This window comes from Papaver somniferum, unplaced genomic scaffold, assembly GCF_003573695.1.
Source record: "Papaver somniferum cultivar HN1 unplaced genomic scaffold, ASM357369v1 unplaced-scaffold_139, whole genome shotgun sequence".
Classification (NCBI taxonomy): Eukaryota; Viridiplantae; Streptophyta; class Magnoliopsida; order Ranunculales; family Papaveraceae; genus Papaver; species Papaver somniferum.
The window spans coordinates 355,533-380,306 of NW_020623156.1; the positions used below are offsets into that span (position 1 = coordinate 355,533).

At 35.3% G+C, this 24,774-nt stretch overlaps 1 pseudogene; it reads right to left on the bottom strand.

Annotated features, from left to right (window-relative positions):
- Positions 1-13,347: 13,347 nt before the first annotated feature.
- On the bottom strand, positions 13,348-24,394 carry LOC113335211 (annotated as a pseudogene).
- Between the last annotated feature and the right edge of the window lie 380 nt (positions 24,395-24,774).

Here is a 24,774-nt window from a genome sequence, read left to right on the forward strand (position 1 = left end):
GATACCCAAGTTATACCTCTAGCTTCCATCTTCCTATAGTAGCTTCTACTGCTGCATCCGTTATGTCTCCTTCTAGACTTATGACTTCCACTTTTCCATGACTGAAGAAAGCGGAAAAATTAAATTATCCACATGTCTCAATGAATAACCTTTTTTTGGTATAACGTACTGAGAGAATCGCTAAGCAATCGAAATTAATTCTACTTGGTACTCTTTCTTACCTGTTAGTGGATTTGTTCATAGAGAGGTTTCCAATACTCCACAAGTTAGACTTGATTGAGGAAAACAATCCACCAGTACTATTGGACACTGTAATACTGTGTCAGTAATCTGTGTAACAGGTCAATATTATTCAGCACATTGACTTGACTTTTATAGTGTGTATGTGTGTTTCACACAAGTGCTGTCTTATTATTACATTCCAATGATTTGCCTTAAATAGGCTTGTAAGAATACAGTTTTGTATTGTTTTACACATTATTGAATAAACTCGTTCTCCTTTGTATTACATCTTTTTCATGGTATCTTTCTACGAACAATCTTTTCACAACAATCTTTTAAGCAAATTACCGAATCACACAATTTTTTCAATAATAATTTCAGATTCGTTCTAGATCAATTTGTTCTTGTCTGTTTTAGGTCAATATCTTTCATATCAATTTTTGGGATTAAACAAGTTTCTGGTGCACATCCGTCAACAGTGATACTTTTCTTTTTATGTCCTTGATTGTCTACACAAGAAGAAGAAGAAACATGGCTAATTTTTCCGCTGCTTCAGATGGTAACTTTACTTTACCTTTCTCTAATATTGGAAATTTCTTTTCAGAAAAGTTAGATTCGTCAAATTTCTTGATTTGGCATGGATAATTTGAGTCAATTTTGTATTCCAGGTCTTTGTATGGGTATGTTAATGGTGAAGAACAAGAACCAGAAAAGCAAATTATGATTAATGGGGTTCTTTCTCTTAACCCAAAGTGGATATATTGGAAAAGGCTAATTCATTTGTTATAAGTTTTTTAAAAGCTACATTCACATCTTTTGTATCTGGTGATGTATTGGGTTTGTCTACTGCAAGGGAAGTCTGGTCCTTTCTTGAAGTTAGTTTCAAGAATCAATTTCTTGCACGAAAGAGTATGTTAAGAAATCAGTTGTTTGCTTGTAAGAAAGGTATTACATCTGTTACTGTGTATCTTCAAAATTTAAAGAAAATAGTTGATTCCTTAGCTGCTATTGGAAAAAAAGTTAGTGAGTATGATCTGGTAATGTATGTTTTAAATGGTCTTGGAAGGGAGTTTGATAATTTTATAATTTCTGCAAAAAATAGAGAAGTGCCTTTCACATTTGCAGAAATTAAACCTAGGTTGCTTCATACTGAACAATGGATCCTAGATCAGCATCAGGACACAAGTATGATCTTTGATTCTCAACAACCAACTGGTTTTTATTCAAGGAATGAGACTACTATAATTCTGGCAATGGTTATGGTATAGGCAGAGGAAGGAATTCAGGGAATGGTACTTATAATAATAACAAGAATTTGCAAACTTATAAACAAAATGGTGGTTCTGGCTCTTCTAGTAATGCTGGTACTTATGGTGGATCTTCTAGTAATGCTGGTGCTTATAATAGTGGTTCGTAACTGGCAGAAGGGATTTTTCTCACGTGGAGTGCCAAATTTGTCGAAAAAGAGGACACTACGCTACTAGATGCCATTTTCGATATTATCCTCCTCCCTATACTGCTACTAATGGTTCATCAAATTTATCACAACAACAACAGCATGCATTCACTTTTGTAGGGGAAGATGTACATTATTCAAGTTTTACTGCACCATGCACTTCTGAGACTCCTCAATGGTTAGCTGATTCTGGTGCAACTGCACATATGACTGGTAATGAGGGATTGCTGCAGAATACTTCATCCTACAAGGGAAAGGATCAGGTGCAAGTTGGTAATGGTAAGTCTCTATCAATAACTTCAACTGGAACTTCAGTTATTTAAACACCTACAACAAGTTTTAGGCTCAACACTGTTCTTTTGGTTCCAGATATGGAGCATAATTTACTTTCCTTAGCTAAGTTTACTAGAGATAATTCATGCTACTTTAAGCTTCTACCTTATGGATATGAAATTAGAGACTTGTCATCTGGTAGATTGCTTTCTAGAGGAACTGTTGTTAATAATTTGAATCCCATTCATAACTCTTTTATGTCATCCATAGCTCTCATTTCTTTATCTGCTTCTTTGAATGCTCCTTCTCATCTTTGGCATGACAGGCTTGGTCATCCATCAAGTGTTATTATTCAAAAGTTATACTCTATAAAGAAAATTGTTTTAACTTCTCCTCAATCTTCTACATTGTGTCATCCCTGTCAGTTGGCCAAAAGTAAAAAGCTTCATTTTCCATTATCTTCCTCTCATGAACAAAAACCCATGTCTTTAACCCATTGTGATGTTTGGGATCTAACAATCCCATCTTTAAATGGTTATATATATTATATTATTTTCATTGATGATTTTAGTAGGTTTCATTGGATTTATCCAATGGAACTAAAAACAGATGTTGCTCAATGCTTCACTCATTTTAAAACTCATACTGAAAATCAATTTTCAACTAAAATAATTTCTTTTCAAGTAGATGGTGCTGCAGAGCTTGTTAAAGGAATTTTCAAAACTATTTTAGAAAAGAGTGGCATTCTTATTAGGATTTCTTGTCCTAAAACACCAGAACATAATGGTCTTGCTGAAAGAAAGCACAGACACAATACTGAAATGGGTAATACTCTGTTATTTAATGCTTTTTGTCCAAAGGAAATGTGGTATGATGCTTATCTTACTGCCACCTACCTCATTAACAGAACACCAACTAGAATTTTAGATTACAAATCTCCTTTTGAAGTTCTTTTTGGTGTTTCTCTAGATTATTCTTTTCAAAAAGTTTCTGGCACTATTTGCTACCCTCTAGAACTGATAAACTTTCACCTAAATCTGTTAAGTGTGTCTTTTTGGGTTATAGCCCTTTACATAAGGGATACAAATGCTACATTCCCATTAATAAAAATCTTATATCTCTAGAAATGTTGTTTTTGATGAATCTCAGTTTTAATTTTCTAATTATGTGTCTACAATTTCAGATGTTTCTTTAAATGAGCTTTCATCTTCTTCTGTTTTTTTACTTGTTGAACTTTCAGTTGATTATCAAAATACAAATTCGACTTCCACTATAGTTACTAGAGATCAGAGAGGCACTTCCAAACCCAAGCTTTTTCCAGATCATGTTTCTCATGCATCTATTGAATATCCTATTTCATCTTCTTATGCATCTTTATTAACAACAGTTTCTGAACCTAAGACTTTTAAGCAAGCAATATTAGTTACTGAATGGCAATTTTCTATGAAAGAGGAGTATGGTGCTTTGAGAGATACTGATACTTTGGAATATGTGCCTCCAGAGTCTCACATGAATATTTTAGGTTGCAAGTGGGTCTATAAAATAAAGCAGAAACCAGATGGAACTATTGACAGGTTTAAATCAAGACTAGTTGCTAAAGGATATGACCAACAAGATGGTGTGGATTATAATGAGACCTTTAGCCTAGTTGTTAAGAGTACTGCCGTGAGAGTTGTGTTATGTATGGATATCTATCATGACTGGAAGATTAGGCAACTTGATGTGAGTAATGCATTTTTGCATGGATATTTAGATGAGGAAGTCTACATGTCACAGCCACAGGGGATTTACAAATACAGATTATCCTTACAATTATGTTTGCAAACTTAAGAAAATTTTATATGGATTGAAACAAGCTCCTAGAGCATGGTTTCATAGATTCAACTATTTTCTTTGTGCAAATGGTTTCAAAAAGTCCATTTCTGACAATTCAATGTTTGTGTTTACTTCAAATCTTGGAATGCTTCTTTTGTTGCTCTATGTTGATGATATTTTATTAACTGGTAGCTCATCTGTTATGATTGATGCTTTGATTACTTCACTTAAGAAAGAGTTTCCAATGAAGGAATTAGGTGATTTGGGGTATTTTTTGGGAATTGAAGCTGTCAGGAATTCAGATTCTATTTTACTTACACAGAAGAAGTATACTTTGGAATTGCTCACAAGATCCAATATGTTAGATAGTAAACCTTGTGATACACCCGTTGTGAAGGGGACTAAAGTTTCAGTTCATGATGGAAATAAGTTAGCAGATGCTGCTGAGTATAGGACAATTGTTGGCAGTTTACAATATTTAACCATCACTAGGCCAGATATATGCTTTCGAGTGAATTATGTTTCACAATTTATGCATTCTCCAACTGATGTTCATCTGCAGTTAGTTAAAAGGATACTCAGGTATTTGAAAGGGACAATTGGTTTAGGAATTATTTTAAGGAAAGATAGTTTATTACATTTGAGAGCTTATACAGACTCAGACTGGGCAGGTTGTCCAGATACAGGAAGATCTACTTCAGGCTATGCAGTTTTTCTTGGAAAAAATTTGATTTCCTGGTCATTCAAAAAGCAACCTACTGTCTCTAAGTCATCTGTTGAGGCTGAGCACAAATGTCTTTCAATAGCTTCTGCAGAATTGAAGTGGCTCTCATATTTGCTTTCTGAATTGCATATTCTGTTTCTAAACCCACTATGCTTCTATGTGATAATACTAGTGCTTTATCTTTAGCATCTAATCCGGTTTTTAATGCTAGGACAAAGCCCATAGAGATTCAATACCATACTATAAGGGAGCTGGTGGAGCAAGGATTTCTCGAATTACAACATGTACCTAGTGAAGAACAAGTTGCTGATATTTTTAAAAAGGGTCTTTGTGCTCCTACTTTTTCAAGATTATTGCAGGCTTTGATGGATAACTCTTTGCAGTATTATTAGCAGTCTTGGACACTGTAAGACTGTGTCAGTAATCTGTGTAACAAACTGTTCTGGTCTTACTTTTCAGAACAGTTTGAGGGGGTGCATTGGACACTGTAAGACTGTGTCAGCAATCTGTGTAACAGGTCAATATTATTCAGCAGATTGACTTGATTTTTATAGTGTGTCTGTGTGTTTCACACAAGTGCTGTCCTATTATTACATTCCAATGATTTGCCTTGCCTATAGGCTTGTAAGAATACAGTCTTGTATTGTTTTACACGTTATTGAATAAACTCGTTCTCCTTTGTATTACATCTTTGTCAAGTACCGTTACCTCCCTGTGAAGTCATCATAGTATGAACCAAGTGTTTTGAAATGAAAACAAATTCAAAATGATTCAATCCTTGTATTTTCTTAAGATTCCATGGAGGCTCAGATCACGCAATGTGGATCTAAGTCTGCATTAACAAATCGGTACAACTTAACCGCGATAATACACAGAGATGCGTGCGCGGTGATCATTAAAAAATGTAAACACATGGACACCTTAAAGAAATTAATTTAAATGCTTTCATGATTTCCTAAACTTTTATCCTGCTAGACATCATATTTACTTGGCATCAGTGATTCTATTAATTCAACTTTTCATTAAAAAAAAAAAGATTCTATTAATTCAATTCGACTCCCTTCGGACATGCCGCAACCCGCAAGCATGCATTTTCAATTCCATCGTGATTCGTCCCATGTTACTTACACACTTACACACACTGGCTTCCCCAGCGTGCTAATTAATGTGATAGCCGTGTGCTAATTAAGGAGACATTGTTGTTTAGTCACTGGCCCTGGCACAGTTGTTTTATGGTTTTTTTTAAAGGTACAAAACCAGCTAACCAGATTAAATATTGATGGGAAGCAATCAAGGAGTACTTGCCATAGGAGCAAGCTCCAGGTATCTACGGTTTTCCTATCTTAATTTCAAAACATGTCAGACATTTATTAAGAGTGACTTCATGAGGATTTAAAGAATTTGGGAACCCCATTCTTTTCACTCAGTTAAAAACACCTCACCGACCATTCTTATGCCCGAAAAAGAAAAAGAAAAAAACAGACGTAGAGAGCGCCAATTTGCCTAAAAAATAATTGCTAATGTTAGTCAGCTAATATTTGCTAGTTAAAAATATTTTGGGCTTTGGTGCTCCACATGAGTCATTAAATAGGTAATCTAAATGCGAAAAAAGGGTCATTTGTCCAAATATTTTTAAAACATGGTTCAAATGGACGAGTAAAAATTATTATGGGAGAAATGGACACCAAAAAAAATAGCAAGGATGAAACTGGATTCATCCTGACTTAAACTTAAAAAATAGCAAGGATGAAACTAGATGCATCCTGATGTAAATTGAAAATAAGAAAAAGTATTCGAAAATGGGTAGGATGAAACTGTTTACATCCTGGCTATTTTACATTTTTGTCCATTTAAACAATATCAAAACCTAAATGTCCTTTTCACACAGGAATTATTGATTTTGGTCTTTTAACCAATTTTGTGATCTAAATAACCCCTAGCCTAATTATATATAGAGTAGTTCTTGTTGAATAGTTCTTGTTGAACCGTAAAATTGGACAACATGAAAACCACTTAGACACAAGAATGAGTGGCCCCGCCCCCAAAAGAAAAACAGGGGTCCCTTTATGAGTTGCTTGTGAGGGGTGTGGTTTTTTCGTTGTTCACTTTCTCGGTTCATCCAGAATTTTTGTTATATTAAATATGGTTAATTTACCCTCCATTAGACTAGTGTTAATTAATTAAGGTGATTACAGTTATGATTAAGCATATCGATTAGGATGAATGATACTGTTAATTTCTGAAGATCGGAACTTTGTGTTTTTTTTCTTTTTTTTTCAATTTTAGAAGATCAAGAAGGCTGATATTGATGAAAATTTTCGAAAACCTTGTATGCAAAGCGGCTCGCCCCAATTCTTAAAATACTCAGGACGACCTGATAATCAACTCCTAGTAATAATTTTGTTGGATTAAACCCGTTAAAAATCGAGGAAAAAATCTGGGTTTTTTGATACAACGGCTTAGATATAATGTCGACCTAGACGCAATAGATTTTTACGACTGGCAATCTAAAAACTCCAATCCATCATTCCTAGAAACGGCTGGGTGATGATGAACCCTTGGGCGATTCATCATCCAGAATCACCCGTGTTTGTTTGACGACTGGTAACTCATTCGTGACTATAGGAAAAGTCTTGGTAACCTACCCGTGAGCACTGGCGGAACCAAAAAATGAATGTCGGGATGGTCCGAAAACAAATTGGCTTGACTTGGGATGGCTTAAGCCTATTGCTTAGGCTTGATTTTTTTTTACCAGACGCAATTGCACTACAAAATGTAAATTTTTTTTGCCATCCCAAGTCACTACATAGATCCGCCTCTGCCCGTGAGTGCAGTAAACGGCTGGGTAACCCAGTCGCTTTTGATGTTGAGACTCTTAACCGATTCATTTGTTTCTTTTGTTGACTTGGACGAAGATGGTTGAGACTCTAAGATGGCTTGTTTTTCAATACAAAAATAGCGGTTACATCATTAAAATCTATAAAAAGAGACTTTTTTTTATCATCTCTTACTCACCCAAATTCTAGTTTTAAGTTTTCTAATTACGAAGAAAATTCTCCTATTATAAGAGTATTGGTGACGGTCAGACAACATGATGAAGATCTTGACGTTGACACAGATCAAATATCTATATATATGTCTTTTCGGAATCGTATATTCATAGTTTTTATGACTTTAGACAGAAATCGCAACTCGGGATCTTTGGCACTCGTCAAAGAAAGATCCGAGAAAATCTTCAAAGAATGCGAAGTATTCAAATAGTAAATTAAAGTCATAAAGGAATCCCAACCCACTACGCCGTCTGCTATTAAAGTAAGTTTAGAATCAGACGATGTATTAGAAATAGTTTTCGATAATAGTATCTAACTTTTAACTGGTTTGTTTGTTTTTGCAATGGTGTAGGGCACTAGCCGGATACGAGGCAGTCCGTGGGAAAAGTTTGAGTTTGAAGATTGTTATTGTATCTTGGAAAACACTACCTATGATTTTACTATGAACCCTGAAACCTACTATTAAGCATTGTTATGGTCTATTACACTTTATTTCTTTCAATGTAACGCTATTTTATTTCCTTTAGTGAATGAAAAAACCGTTTTGATCTATTGTGTTTTATGTTAGTTTAATTTTATATTTGAAAATTTGAAAATTTATAAGCACTTTCGACTAGGTTTTAAGTCGTAAATACCTAGACGTTTTGACGTAAGCTGATGAACAACTAAAATTATCAGATCTACGACGTGGATAATGGACCACGACCAAAGTTTAAATACGGACAAGGATGGGTGCTTTACCTTACCTTAGATGTAATAAGTTTCCTACTCAATTTTCGACTGGGTATTTGTTGTGTCGGCGAGGAATAGTGGCTGTTATTTTACTATTTCCATAATTAGGACTTGGTTAATTACCTATTCGTACATCTGGTTTTCATATTTTTGTTGTCGTAGTTCATAAAAAATAATTACTTTCGTTCATCAATTCATAATGTTATCATTACATAGATAAGCTGCATTAAATCCCAGTATATTTAAATGGAATATGAAAACTTAGAGCATTACACTTAAATGGAAATACTTAAATAATAAAGTTTTGTTGAAATGATCAAGAAACTCTTTCGTGATCCAATTACATTGTTTATGCTCGAATTCTTTGCGGCGAGTAGTTTGGTATAGGGAAAGAGCCAATGCTTCCTAAAAAAAACATATCAAGATTACGTTAATATATTTTTCAAAACTTACTTGATAAATAACTTTTGCACATACGTACTCTACTTAAAAAGGACATTTCGGAACTCTTCGCCTTCACCCATTCCAATTGCACCTTTCAACACTTCTATTTCTAGGTAGATCTCCTCGAACTTTTACTTTATTTGGTTCACTTATCTTCCATTTTCATTACCATCCATTGGCACAAAAACCATAAATAAATGGTTCCGTTAAGAATCATTACTTCCATCCACGTTAATACCTTGATTTTCTTCATGATTTATGACCGTGAGCGTCGTTTTAACAGTTACAGCATCTTCTTAGGTAGTGTCACGAGTAACCATATTTGTTCTTTTTATTTGCAACAATTTGAGAGCTTGAGGGAGAGATTGTGCAAAATTTCTTTGTTGGAGAAGGAAAATTTTATAGCAAAGAATGACCCAACAGCTAGTGTTCCTTGAAAAAACTCAGTGCAATAACTCATTTCAATCCCAGATTTACGGTTAGGAAAAAAAGAAAAGACCATGCCATAACAGCACACTCGGTTGGGATGTATATGAACCAGCTGGAAAAGTCCATACTTACGGATTGATTAGGGTTAAAATCCAACCGCAATGCTTATACGACATGGTTTATTTTGAGTATCATTTTCGTAATCGCCTTGGTCTGTTCTATTTTTTCGGACCGTAAATCTGGAATTACCATGATTTAATGCATTCAGTTTTTAGAGGAAAAAACTAGCAGTTGGGTCATTCTTTGCTATAAAATGACCCTTCTCCAACAAATAAATTGTGCAAAAAGCTCTCTCTCAAACTCTCAAATTGTTGTAAAAAGGAAAAAAACATGGTTAGTCGTTGCAATACCGAGGTGTATATTGCAATCATTTGAGCGTGGATGACGGTAGTAAAGCATCACGAAGATGTAAACATTTACATAGATGAAACCTCCTATTCTTTTTGGAACGATGTGCTATTGTTTTGTGGCGCTAGACGGAAATCATAACGGAAGATTGTTGAAACTCATTAACAAAAGATACGAGAAGCTCTTTCCACGATCGGAAGCTTTCAAAAATGAAAGTCGTAAAGGAAAACAATCCCAATATACCACGTGCTCAAAGAGTAAGTTTTTCTATAATCCTTCCATCAAAAATTGTTCTGAATAATACTAAATTATAATTAATTTTTTTTCAGTGAGAGATGGTCGAAGCCATTACGAGGATACCCACCTTCATGGTTGTTGTCGTGTCTTGGAAGAAATTACTTATGCTGATTCGGATCACTAATATTGAGACTCATGTTTGCAATGTCGTGACTTTATCTTTAAATTGTTTCTTATGAAATATGTGTGCCTTTTTGTTTCAATGAAATGCTATGAAATATGTATGCCTTTTTCCTTTTTGGTTTTTGGAAAACACAAAACTAATAACGGTTAGAAAGTCCCAGCCGAGTTACGTCTCACGGTTAGAAAAACTGCAAAACCTAACAGTTATATGAACTTACGTCTGTGGAACTTGTGTCACGGCTGGGACACTGCAGTTTCGATTGGAAATTCCTAGCCGAGTCAAAAGAAAAAATTCTAGTTTCTGCAAATACAGAACAATTAACAGTTAGGTTAGTGACAATCGGAATTGTCAATTCACGGTTAGGAGTTCTTAGAGTCCCAAGCGCAACTGTCATTTCACGGCTAGATCGACAAGAAATTCTAGCCATAATCAACCCACAAGCAGTTTTCCTAAACCCTAAATTCATCAATCTTATCTATTAAACCATTCTAAAGGTAAAATAAATGATGAGTTTTTCAATTCTTAACATTCTGGAGGATTTGCTATTGTTTGGGCAGTTGATGGTGGATTTACAGAAACTTCAATTTGTGGTTTAACACCCTCGTAAACATTAGAATAACAACTCGTAAATGATGGGTTCATTCAATCAAAATCGCTCTGATTTTGTCATCTTGAGCTCATAAGTTTTTAGAGATTTGATCATAGGTTTTGTTGTATAATTTTGAGAAGAAGAATGGAGAAAGAGATGGGTGATTTTATTTATTTTTAATTATTGTTGATTTTAGGTAATAAAAATATTTAAAGAGTAAATTTGAGTTTTATCACTTATTTGGTTTCCATTTATCCACGTTTATTTATCCACGAATAGAGCAACTGCAGTGGTGCGAGTATAACCAAAGATCAAAGACCAAAAAAAACGACCAAATTTGAGTTTAGTCTGTAGTGTGACGCTACGGGTAGAAGACTAAATTTGGTGGAGCGTAAACTATATGTTCGCCCGATGGGGCGGAGATAAAAAATGAAGGAAAAAAATGGGGCGGAGGTATAATGCCCGCCCCACTATAAAGAGGTTTCAAAAAAGAATGGGGCGGAGGTATAAACCACGCCCCACACTAAAGAAAAAAAAAAATTGGGGGGAGGTATAAAGCACGCCTGGTGTGGGGCATGGACTTTATGCACGCCTGGTGTGGGGCGTAGATTATATACCCGCTGGTGGTAGGGCGAACATTATACGTTCGCTCGACCAGACCAAATATAGTATGGGATTTGGTCTTGGTCCGAATTTTAATCGATAGTCTGTTCCGCTGTGTCTCGTTTTTTGACCAAATATTTGGTTATACTCGTCCACTGTGTTGCTCTTGGGATATTAGAATCCTATGCGTCCCCAAACTTAAACCTACTGATGCTCCAAAAGAAGCTTTAATTGAATTTTATTTCTAGGAATTACTAGTTAATCCACTTTAGGAAGAACCGGTTACTGTGTAGTCCATCATCAGAAAACAATTACTCGCTGGTCCAAAAACATGCTTTTGGACCAGATTTTTTATTCTCTCGTCCAGCATACGTGCAAGGTGTTTTATGTGTATTTCATAAATGTCGTAATTATCCCTCCGTCCAATCAATACCTAACATAAAAACACGTCAAGCATATTATTTTTATTTTTCAGATCTGAATCGATTAAGAAGAAGAAGACCGAGAGCAGATTCATGAAGAAGAAGAACAAAGAAGAAAAAGATATAATTCAATTGAAGAAGAAGAACAACAAAGAAGAACAAGATATCATTCCATTAATAGATCAGCGAAGAAAAAAAATAAAGAGATATGGATTTAATCAATATTGGGATTCTTAACTTTTTAATCTATTTCCTCGTCTGGATTTGTTATTCAACATTGAAAACGAAGGTAGTCCATTCAAAACGATATGATTTAGTTTATTAAAATGAAGATTAATACTTCTTTCGTCTCCGGTTAGTTTTGATTTCAATTTTTTGTTAATTTTATCTTTGATCAAATTGTTTCGGGTTTTAGGTTCGTATAAAAAAGATTGGGAGATTTTGTACGATCCTACAATAACCCAATTGTTTTTCTTTTTTTGTACATATGTTCATTCAGAACATATTGAATCATCAACATTTTCCTTTTATACATATTTTCTTTCAGTACATATCAACATTTATTGTTGGATCATCTACTCTTTTTTCTTTTGTACTTTTTTTTCTTCTGTACATATTTTCCTTGAGTAAATATTAATATGTATTGTTGTATCAATATGTACTATTGAATCATATACTTTTCCATTGATACACGTTTTTGTTCAGTACATATCAATATGTATTATTGGATATGTATTGTTGGATCATCCACTCTTTTTCTTTGGGTATAAAATTTTTCTTTAGTACATATCAATATGTAGTATTGGATCATCTACTCTTTTTTTATTTTGTGCTCTTTTCCCCTCAGTACATGGTTTCCATGAGTACATATCAACATGTACTATTAGATCAATATGTACTGTTGAATCATACTTTTTCCTTCAATACATATTTTCCTTCGGTACATATCAATATGTATTGTTGATCAATATGTACAATTGGATCTTTTACTCTTTATTTTTCTTTGTACTCTCTTCTTCTACTGTGGTATTTGTGTATTCTTTGTATTCTTCGATCTTGTTTTTACCAGGATTCACCAAATGTAAATTTCTCCATGGTTTTAGTAAACTAGGGTTTTCTTCAATCTTTTTTCAATATGTATTATTGATCAATATGTACAGTTTGATGAGTTTGTTTGATTTTTTTGTTTGTCTGTTTGATGATTTCCTTTTTAACATTTCAGTTTGTTTGGTTGGTTTGAAAATTTGATTTTTCATTTTGATTATTTTTCCTCTAAACCTAATCATATTTTAGTTTATTTTTGATGTTTTGATTTTGCAGTTTTCATTACTGTTGATCGAGAAGAAAGAACGAAGAAGTTGTAGAGAAGAATAAAGAAGGAAGTAGTGGGAGGAAACGGTTAAAGCGTGAGTGAGGATAGCCTGGTAACTTTACATATGTTTAAACTTGTTTGGACTAAAGGATAAATGTTTAATCCCGCTGGACTAGCCACTAACCTGGATCGGGTTTAGTGGACTAAACAGGAAATCCCTCATTTTATTTCCCCGACATAATACATTATCAGTACATGGTAAAAGTGCTCTTACGATGGATTTGAGAGAAGGTTTAGTTCCTTTTTGAAGACCACAAATCAAAGCAAGCTTTTTTGTTTTACTTCTTTGCGGTCTCTTTTCTACTTGTGGTTTTATTAAGCCCTAAGTGATCCTAGTACTCAGCCGTGGTGGAAGTTGCGGTTATTTAAAGGACTCTTTTCGCATTATTACACATGAATGACCCTTTCCTTAACTCTAACCATCAAACCGTTCTTCATTTTAAGGACAATTGACGGGTTGGGCTCGATAATTTGACCCACCAAAACTTCCACATGGAAATTGAATATCATGGCTGAAGCTGCTAATTTCATCATCACAAAAGCCATTTCCTGGCCTAAGCAACTCCTAGGACCAATACTGAACCCAAAAAACTTAGACATGGTTTCATGGTTTAGCTTCCCATTTTCATTGATCGTTCTGGCTTAAACTCCAAGCAATATTTTCCCCACACATGCTCCATCCTTCCAGCGGCATACATCCAGATCACAATTATCATCCCAGGATCGACTATGGTTCCATCTGGAAGCACATCATTTTCCAGAGTGCATCTTCGGTTATGTGGAATCGGAGGGTATAACCTTAGAGATTCACATATTGTAGCGTGTAGGTATACAGCATCTTTTAAATCATCAATATCAAACACCAACGGCATCTTCAGACAGTTATCTTCCTCCGTGAAATTCTTCTTCGACAATACAATAAGCTTTAGTTCTTCTAAAATCTTTGCTTCGACATTTGGATTTTTCGCAACCAACCAAAAGAACCAAGTAAGAGCCGTGCCTGTTGTATCATTTCCGCCGATGAAAAACGACATAGCACTATCTCTAAAAAGTTTGTCATCTTGTATTAAAGCCTCATCATTCTCATTTTGTATAAGGTTGCTCATATCTCCTTCGAATACGCTACTTGTTTCCGCAATCCCTTTAATCATATCTTCTCTCTTGGCCTTAATATATATTGCCAGATGCCGATCTATAGTTTTCCACGCCTTATCCATCTTTCTTTCACTACCAATCATCAATCGACGACATAATTTCCAGCATGCATTTGGCAATACGTTCCTATAAAACAAAGCCTCCGCATCATCGAGACCTTGTGCAAGCTCATTAGGAAGAAGACTGGTAAAAAGATAATTTTCGCTTCTACCAAATAGGACACTGAAAGACGTATCAAAGGTATACCTCAAGAACACATCTTGTAAGTCGATAATTAACGATTTATTAACAGCATGATGTAGAACTCTTCGTGTCATCCTCCTGTGTTTATTCCACGATGGAGAATCCATTATCAGCGAATCACCAAAAATGTCTAATGTCTCCTTGAAATCATCTCCTTTGGGGAAGTTGGTTTTGAGTATGTATTCGATGTTTCCAGGATCACAGGTGACTAGTCCGCTGAAACACCCAAAAAAGGCTCGTCTTTCGACTATAGTGCTTCCCCACAAGTTCACAACATCGACAGTCCAATCATGAATACGATGCATGTTTTGGAAGATCGATGGAAACACACTCACAACTGGCCAACGAACTATATATGACTTGATTATTCTTCTTGTGTTTACGATACAACGAAATGAGTAACAGAGAAGGAACTAGGAAGTAAATTTCAGGCCGCACCCTCCAGTCGTAACAACCTATCAATGATAATGAAACCAGAACAAATTTGAGATACATGTTTTCAGTTGAGTACATGCGAGTTTAGATCTCTGTCATGTACAACGTACCAGCAGCTACATATTTGTATGCATAAATAATTTTAGAAAATTAAAATCACATAATTAATGAAAAACCTAGGATTCAATTTTCTATACACATTACTTTAATATTTATTTCTACACCGTCCAGATCTTAACTATCCTCAAAGGAAACAACACATGGTAATATTCCTTAGCTATACCGAAACTTTAGAAAATATCTGATATATATATATATATATATATATATTAAGACAGTACTACATATCATGTTGCAACGGTTACTTGGAATGCAGACAGCAGGAGAATTTAGTAAGTCTCTGGCCTGGCTTATGTTTGAGTGACGGTACTGAAGGGTCTTTGTAAATTACCATGAACATTTGTAACACCAAGTGATTTTATCATAGGACATGAATATATACTCCAATTCAGCTTTCATTTTACGAGTAACTTGGCAACAGACATGATTCAGCAGAAAGTAGCAGCTTTCGCTAGTACATAACAATTATAAGATGAACAAATGGTGCATGAATACGACTCTTAAAAGGCCTTAAACAACTCCAAAGTCGAAAAAGAGTACAGAAAGTCTATATAAGCTAAACAACCATTAAGGGAGTTGTACCTTGTCACTTTAAAATTAAAACGCACCATATATGATGGATCTGACAGGGGCCATAGGCTGGGAAACGGCCTGTGGAGAAGATCAGGTAACATGTACAAATGGAACCCATCATTTCCGGACTGAATCAATGCACCAACTATAACCAGCTCTAGTTGACTAAAACTAATCTAGTTTGTGCATTTTTGTAAGGTCCGATGTGAATGAATGAATACACGAATAAATGTGTTGTTAAACAATTGTCTAACCTGAGATCTCAAGATCCGGTATTATTTTAACTGTATACATATTCGTAAGATCCAAATATCAGAGATCACCACCTGTTGTGGGAATTTTAACGTCTTCATCGAACTTGACCATCCAAATTGTTTTCGTTTCCACGCTGCATCATCTTAACATGATAGTGCTGATCAGCATTTTTCCTTCTCCATGTATCACGTGATCAACAAATATTTAGCCTCCCAGACCAGTGACGGAACCAGAAGGTGGATCATTTTGACTGAAACCACCTAGCAAAGGAATAAATTCTAGTTGGCCCATTAATAACAAAAAGAAAAGCACATGGTACGTCTTTAACCACTAATTAGTTGTGTACCGGTTTAAGTTTGTTTTTTTTTCTGTTTTTTTTTTTGAAACAATTTAGCGGCTAACGTTAATAGGTAATTATTGTTGCCTTTCCTAGTGGCTGTATGCATCATAGCAGCTTAACTTTCTCTGTAGTTGCAAAATTTTAGTGGTCTTGGTGTTTGGTAGGTTTTATTGTAGTGTGTTTGGTCCTATTTGAAGCAAGAATCAGGTACTCATGGTTGCTGATATGAGGTACCAGTTTAGTGGGAAGGGTACCAAAATCCATATAAGAAGCTGGAAAGTTTTTTGTCCAGTAAACAGGCACCCCATGTTAATACCGTCGCAGGTACTCATCAAACTTTGTTGGCTATTGCAGGCTCCCTGCATTTCCCACTGTCATACTCTGTCTTTTTTTGCTTTTTTTTTTTTTTGAAAGTTAATATATTGAATTGAAGTAAAAAAAAAGAAAACGGAATTACAGGAGGCTATTAGATCTGTTGGATGCCCTTATCTCATTAGTGGAAACTGATATATGAGAACCTGCCAACAGATTGTTATCCTCAGATTGGGGATACACAACATTTAAAAGTAAAAACTTAGTCATAATCTAAAGCAGATTGAATGAAAGATGGCATTTGTCTTCATTGTTGTTTGTGAGCACCTTGATTTCTTGTCTGTTTCGCTAGAAGATCTACAACCTTATTACTACTCCTACGATTGAAGGTAAAACCTAAAAAAGACTCCCATGACTTTAAAATCCTCATGGCTTCAGAGATCATTGCTTGATTTCTCCATTGAATTGTGCTTGCTTGGCCTAGTGCAAATTCAATAACTCCATTGCGATCTCCTTCTATCCAGAAGAATTGACAGTCTATGGTCGTCGCCCACCTTGCTGCTTCCAGCAATATCAGTGCTTCTGCCTCTTCAGGGCTGGAGGCATGGATAGTCCCAGATCCAGGTATCCATTTCCAGAACAAATGATAAAATATGGGTTCAGATTTTTCAATCTAAACTTTTATTTTTCATCTAGTTGGCTCCTTTCAAAACTAACCCATGAATCATGTTCCTATACAAACTCTAAAACATCTCTCACTCTTATCTGGTCATTCACAAAAACTACCGGTAAACAACAAAAATATATACATCTCAAAAAAAGCTGTATCAATCTGTTTTGGTAATTGCTAATTCCATATCAACAACAGCTACCATCATAAGAATGACAATGCATGAAATGAGTTTTTATTTGTCTAATAATCTGCTGAAATTTTCATTACCCCAGTAGCGTTTCAACATGGCATATTTTCTTCATAAAGATGAAGATTTGATAACCTCAATGTAGGGATAGCAGCAAGAGGCGTTGATTTCCTTAAAACAACCCCAAACGTGTCCGCGAGATCAAGTTTAGTGCCCTCAGGTAATTTCCATGCGAATGAATGCAGAAGAGAAGCCAGGACATATATTACCATTCTTTCGGCAAGATTAATTCCTACACAGACTCTCCTCCCAGATCCAAATGGAATAAAATCAAAATTGTTACCTCTGTAATCATATTTCTTAAGAGGGTCATCATCACTTCTTAAGAACATCTCTGGCTGAAACCGTAATGGATCAATCCATGCTTCCGGGTCTCTGTGAATCGCCCATGCGCTGACAAAAATTCTGGAACCCTTAGGAACGGTATATCCACCAACTATTGAAGATGTACCAGAAAGATGTGGAAGCAGTAATGGTGCTCCAGGATGTAACCTTAATGTCTCTTTCACCACTGCATTCAAGTAATGCAACTTGCTCATGTGAGATTCTTCTACCACATTGTGAATGCCTACCACTTGGTGTAACTCCTCCTGAGCCCTTCTTATAACTTCTGGATTGTGCATTATCTCTGTCATCGCCCACTCTACTGTAGTGATTGAAGTGTCAGCCCCAGCTGCAACAACATCCTGTTTACATATTATCATCATATATTAGATAATTCCATCTCAAAACGGGCAAAGAGAATACCATACCACTCATAGCTTGATATTAAGGGTTAAACTAGGTCAGAACTCGGGCACAAAAAGTGAACCTTATGACTGTTAAGTAGATAACTGTACTTGAGATACAATTTCCATTCTAAATCGCCATTTAGAAAAACTAAGCAACTCTTTTATCTAATAATTTAGTAAAGCTAAAAATGACAGCTAAAAGAAGAAGAATATATACCAGGAGCAAGGCCTTAAGCTGGATAATAGTTATTCGTGTTTTAGAATCCTGTTTCTCCATGAGCTCCAAAAGAAACTGTAAGAAATCCTTGCCACTTTTCTCTCTGTGTTCATTATTCTCCTTATCTAATTTCAAGTGTTGATCAATGGCGGAATGAAATATCTGATCCATCTCCTGTATAAGCTTGGTTGCCTCCTTGTCAAATCCTTGTAAATCGAATCTTGCAAGAATTGGAAAAAAATCTGAAATATTGGGTTTGAGAACCAGTACATTCATCCCAATCAATATTCGCTGGAACTCTATCACAACATTAATCCTTTCCTCCCCATGAATTGTAGCACCCCATAACATGCTCAATACCACGTTAAGGATTGTTACGAACACTGGTTCACCAACATTTATAGGTGTATTGATCATACCATACACATCCTTCACCATTCGTCTAACCTCTTTTCGACGCAAAGCATAACAAGAATCAAGACTTGTGTTACTCAATAGTTCTTGGTTGCATATTTTTCGAAGTTTTCGCCATTCTTGATCATTGTGACCCCATATGATATCACTCCAGCCATAGGTCAGAGCTAAGAATGCTACTGGTCTATCCCTACCAGCAAAGTTAACATTTTGATCTTTAAGAATTTCCTTTGCTAGTGAAGAAGAACTCAACACAATTACGCACTTCCTACCAAACTGAAGTTTGATAATCGGTCCATATATTTTCGATAACTTTTCGATGTATACATGGAGATAGGTTCTAAAGAAAGAAGGTTTCCGATCAAGGGTAACCCTCTAGGACCCGGAGGAAGTCCCAATTCCCTGACGTTCCTCCTCTGTGACTTAACAATAACAACATAAACACAAGTTATTAGAACCACAACCACCACAGAGACATACACTCCCATGACTTTATTCTCACCCTTTGCGATGTCGTCAACCCACCGCCACCCTGACAAACCAGCTGAATGTTGTGAAATCATTTGTACTAAAACTGCAGAATATCAACAAAAACTTAAACAAATTTGGATTGAATACTAATACACCACCTTATATTTACAGGACAGAACATCAAAAAGGAGTGACAAAAGACCAGTTGGAGAACCTTAATGCTTTTGATTAAAGGGTTTTTTCAGGAAAAATAAATTCCTTCCAGAATGGAACTAATTCAATGCAGTGATCATTGACATACTATAAAAGCAGCCAAAGAATATAATGACTAAAGGACAAGTACTTGAGTAAGCTTCAAAATTTTATGTCCTAAAAATCTATCAATAAAATTGAAACCAAGTATTTTCTTAACTTGAGTGAGCCTACAAGTAGATAAGGATTAATAAATAGGGAGGGAATCTAATATCCACTTGTGCCAGCTTATCTGAAATGCCTACCACAAGTGTTCACACTCCACCTCCTTGTTTTGATTTTTCTTTTTGTTTAGCCACTGACCAAAAGAGGAGGTCAACATTAATTATAGTTGCCGAAATTTTTCATGCAATTTACCAACATTACCCCTCATTTGATAGAACCAGAGGTTTTCTCGACCACAGATGTTTGTCTTTACCGTCACCGGCAGAAACTTAAGCCAATTATGTTAAACTGATGGTTTGAAGAACTTTCCGACCAACAACTAAGAGAAAATCCTTATTTCAGGTAGATATTTCAAAACCACACCTAGCTAGCAGAATCCTAGACGCTTTTAAGCCGAGGATAGCTTCTCTGCTACCACCAAAAGCACGGAATTAGGCTGACGTAATGATGATGAGGTTCTATACTGATGCGGGGAATTGGAAAATCAGTGGAGGAAGAAATTATAGTGTGAACCTAAACTGAGTAAACTTCAGAAATAAAATAAATAAATGAAACCTTGAAAATATGAAGTTTAAAAACGAAAGAGATTTAACATGATGCATTGAATCTAATAGAGGAAAAAATTCAATGACAATAGAAACAGAAATATGAAACTTGTTGAGTTTTGGTTGATCTCATGAAGTCGTCGGAATTCAGCCATGAATCTCCACTGAAATTAAGTTGCCTCGGCCCCAGTTATAATAGGGAATATAAATTCATTTTTACTCAATGGCAACCAAATCATTTTCAAGAAAAGAAAAGAAAAAAGACGTAGCAACCAAAATATCTGTAGTGCAACTGCAAATTAGGTTGCTGGACCGAGCGTGACCAAAATTCGGGCTCTGGCCAATATTTGACCAATATATTATCAATGACGAAACATTAAAAAGATGCAACTCTGAGAGTTCACACTACAACATACTCTTCACTTTTCCATTGAAAGAAAAGAGTTCTAATGCTATGAAAGAAAAATCATATCATCATAACATAAAAACGAAGCACATCTAAGATCACAATGGAAATGGTTCCAGAAATGATTTTTGTCGTCATACCATTCTCGTGTTCTGCGAAAGTCTAGACAATGCTAGCTTTTAGACAAGTTTCAGTAGTGTCTGTGACTATGTTTATTCTAATACTACTTTTCTAAGGTAGACTTCCTAAAACCAGAGCTATGAAAAACTCATCAATGAAAACATTTAATGCGTAACTTTTTGTTGTTAGACTCACTCAATGTATGAAAACGAAAACAAAGTAGGAAAGCAGATAATTTCATTAATTGCATACAATTGTGCAGTAATACTAACAATACAAAACAAAGCCTAGACCTAACCCGCAGACTTGCATCATGGCAACCAATTTAGCTGTAAAGTGAGTAAAGAAGAAAACTATAAAATCCCAATGACTGGATGTCAGGGAAGAAAATCCCGCAACACACAACTCTTGGTTGGGTAATGTTCGCCCCCTGCTAGTCTCCGTGGGGGGTCCACACGACTGTGCCTTGCGGGATTTTTCACGGACCGAATTGTTGGATTTTTTATAAAGCTTTCAAGTCATAAAGCATGACATCATCTCCTTTAGGCCCTGGGTAGAATTAAAGACTTTTTACACAACTATGTGTCCGCACCTCTGTACATATGCAGCTGATACAGGGTGTTCATAATTGGATGCGCTGAAGGTCTTTCTTTATACTTAAATCGAAGGTTGATTATTTATATGAATAATTTCAAGCAAAATGATCAGATAATCCAAATTTCTAAAGCTTTTAAGTTAAACTAGCAGCTACAACCAGAAGTAAGATGGCTCTGTTTAGCCATTAAGTTGCTTCAAATGAGACTCACAAACATGATGGACCAGAATAACCTAATCTGAGTCACCCTCTGAACTAAAAGTACCAGTGCAAGCCGAAATATTGCAAGCAAATTCAGACAAAGCTAGCCAATGAATTGAGCTTTAACTAATTAAAAAGACGAACAAAGAAGTCCTCAAAATTTTCAGCAATGTAAAAGATCAAGAATCTTTCCGAAATTTAACGGTTTCTCTAACTGTAATATCAGAACTGACTTGGTTAATGTTATGCTTAAAAATTGAAATGTTGCCAAAATGTGCTCAATGAGATTTAAAACTACAAATTTGTTAAAAAAAAAAAAAAAAAAACCTCTTAGGCTTTCACAGGTATGGATAAAAATAATCCTGCAAAGAAGCAAATAACATACCTCTCAATGCTGTCATTCAAAAAACCTTGAAATCTTCTTTATGCATAATCTGTTCTTGCTGTACCTACAAGCATATACTAATTTATCCACTCTAAAAAGTTGAAGATAAACTTGAAATTGCAAGTTGCGAAAACAAGAAAGCAATCAAATAATCGCAAACTAAGGATGTTGAATGAATGTCCTCATAAATCTTCTATGTAATATTGTAATGTGAGTATGTCAGAAAATCTATATGATTCATTTTCATTACTCAAACGAGATAGCAACTTGATTATAATGTAACAGCATTAACAATTTTAGGTGAAACTTTGTCTTCATCAACAGATATTATATCATAACCAAGGTAATAACTAATAATCTACATTAGAAAGGCAAGCTGTGTTCTGCTAGGCAAATGAATCCTATATTCCAAGAACTATAATGCGTTGAACCTCCAGGGATCCCTTTCCGATGGGGGCAACAGATATAAAGTATGACTGTGGAGTATAAATGAAATGCTCAAAGGTAACTTTAGATGTTATTTGCCTTGACATATTGAACACAAACAAATTAACAAACTTCTAAACATGCTGCTGTTGATTTGGATATGTTTCGTACTTTTATATCTAGGCCAGTTCTATTAAACGAAGGGTGAATGATCGTATTGATATTTGATAATTATAAAAACATTATGGATACAAATAGTGGCTTCATGGATTCAAAAAACATGCCATGCCTTCTTTGGTATGGCACTATGCAAACAACATCATATGCACACTACATACAGATCCAAATGCATGAAAACACCATTAATAAGCTCAAGCATAGGTATTTACCGAGTGAAGCTGAGAATCACCTTCAGGAGTAAAATCAGCAATATAGATCCACATGAGTATTCACCATACAAATTTCAGGATCAACCTTTCCAGCAATGGAGAGCAATAGAAGAAGAAATTAACATCAGCATCCAGGCACAAATTATGTTCTTTAGACGCCATAACCACGAAAAGTTTCTTCCCAGTTTGAGTCTTAGCCGTCTTGGCTCTTTCTGAGTACAATACCCAAACCAAAGTTCCTTTGAAAGAACCTTCAGTGGATTTTAAAAGTAGTATAATTTTGATTTTTTTCTACGCTTAGCCTTGGGAATACTTTTACAGAAAAGTGGCTAGCAAAATTGAAGTATGGAACACCACAAACAGGTCCATAAGTAGTTACCAAACCATCGATAATATGAAAATCATAAAAGACAGATCTTCCGACGAGAAAAATCAAACACATGTGATAAATTCGGCATACTCATCATAAAACTTCTTCAGCTCATTTTGGTGACTCTTCTGCTTCTTCGTTAACAACTATTACATTGCAATCATCGATGGAAAATCCAACTCCATGGAAATAAATTTTAGTCCCTTCCAGACAGCATCTGAAGATGCAACATTAAGAATAGCACATCCATAAGTTTTCTCTTGAGTTTTGCCTCAACTAAATTCTTGAGATTCCATGACTAAAATTTCTGTTTGCCGATGAATGATCTGCTCTCGCTGTACGTATGAGGAAATTCTATCATTATAATCTTTGTAAACTATGCTGAACTTAAACTTGCGATCAAAAGATCAGAAAATTAAGGATCTATTCAAATAATGAATCACACACAAGTGAGTAATTCGATATATGTATGAACTGTAAATGAGCCAATCCATGATAACTTAACCAACTTTTTAGAGTGATGAAACAGCATTACCAACTTGGGTGAGTTTGCATCTCCTTCGCCAACAGATAGTAACTGAAACCAAAAGGAGGAAACTTCCATTCCTTCCAGATTCACCTTGTACTACACATTCTAACCCTTACACTCAATGCCCATTTCCAAGATTCCATTCCCAATACCCCAAAACCACTACCTACATCACCATAAACCGGAACCAAATATAAATGACCCCAATACACTTCAGACGAATCAATCTTTTCCTGCATAAACCACCTCTTACTATCCTTTACAAGCCTGCTGAAAACTTCCCTAATCACTTATCAATCAGCATAATATAAAATTTGTAATACGGCGATTCTAATGGACCCAATGCCAAACTAACATTACAGATGAAAGTAAATCCACGTTGTTTTCTTCACCCAGATCCCAGGCAAGATTCTGAAATCTTTGGTGAACGGATTTTAAACGAACAAACATAGAACCCTAATTCCTAATTCTGCAATTAGGATCCGTATGAATTTGTGCTTTTTTGACCTCTCATTCGCAAAACCGAGGGTTTTTAAAATGGACAGAACTATTGATGATCCCCATCATCAAAGACATAACCCTGGTGTTATCAAGCTAGTATTATGAAAGAAATGTTTGACACCATCATCGTTTTGATACTGATTTTGAATACAAGCAGAGATTTTAAAGGTAATTGCATCAAAAATCAATAGTAAGATATCGACATTCGAACGTAAAATTGATAACGATGATGAGTAACTAGGATCATTAGAATAGAAGATTTTACCTTTTCTCCTTCAATTTTTCTGAAAACCCTGAGATAATCTTTTCCTCTGAAATGAAAACTGAAATATTGCATCTTAAGCAGAAGAGAAAACCCTGAGATTTATTTAGGGAAACTCAGGCGCACACCCAAAAAACAAAAAATTCTTACGGCAAGGCCCACAATTAATTTTTGCTACGGTCGCATCCATAATTATCAAAAAATATTTAAAACGCGTAAAAGTATAATACCTAGCTTAATTGTGGGCCATCGGAATTAATTGGGGGCCATGCACTAGAGGACAAAAAAAGGTCACTAGAACCTAATTTGGGTCACCCCTTATAAAAATATTTTTTAAATGGCTAAAATGCCCCTAAATGATTAGATTTAAAATTTAATTAATTAGTGATAATCTTAATTAATTAGAGTTTAATTTTTTTTTCCAGATTTTTTGTCTGCAATTTTTAGTCTAACTTTTTTTCTTTTTTTTGTCCCAGATAATA